This window comes from Grammomys surdaster, unplaced genomic scaffold (assembly GCF_004785775.1).
Source record: "Grammomys surdaster isolate TR1022 unplaced genomic scaffold, NIH_TR_1.0 97, whole genome shotgun sequence".
Classification (NCBI taxonomy): Eukaryota; Metazoa; Chordata; class Mammalia; order Rodentia; family Muridae; genus Grammomys; species Grammomys surdaster.
Genome location: NW_021604576.1, coordinates 16515460 through 16516179, shown reverse-complemented (window position 1 = coordinate 16516179; position 720 = coordinate 16515460).

The following is a 720-nucleotide window of genomic DNA, read 5'->3' as shown; positions in this document are numbered from 1 at the left end:
ATCACCTATTCTTCATAGCACATTCATGATCTATTAAAAATAGATATTTATTTTTATATTATATATTGTATTATATTATATTATTGTAGATATTGTATATATTATAGTATACAAAATATCTATCTTAATAGATATCATATAATACAACAAAATATAATTATTTTGTTCAAATCCAGGCTCTGTCCATTATTATCTGTAAAAGAAAATCATTTACCTAATCTACTTTTCTTCATTTATGTGGGAGGTTTGCATCAAAAGAATAAAAGATCTAATTTAAGCATTTAAATACATTAAAGTATGCTAAGTAATTATAAATGTATGTATGTATGTATATATGTATGTATGTATGTATGTATGTATGTATGTATATGCTCTAAAATGTTTAAGATATGATCATTATTAACCAGTAGTGTTTTCAGGACCTACGTGAAGACCAAGCTGCATAACTGCTACTTATGTGTGGGGAAGTCTAGATCCATCCTGCGTATGCTCCTTGGTTGGTATCTCTGAGCACCCCAAGAGTCCAGGTTAGTTAACTCTGTTGGTCTTCCTTTGGAGTTCCTATCCTCTTCAGGACCCCCAGTCCTTCCTCCTATTCTTCCATAAAGGTCCCCAACTTCCAACCACTGTTTGGCTGTGGGTGTCTGCATCCGTCTGAGTCAGGTTCTGGGTGGAGGCTCTCAGAGCACAGCCATACTTGACTCTTGGCTGTAAACATAA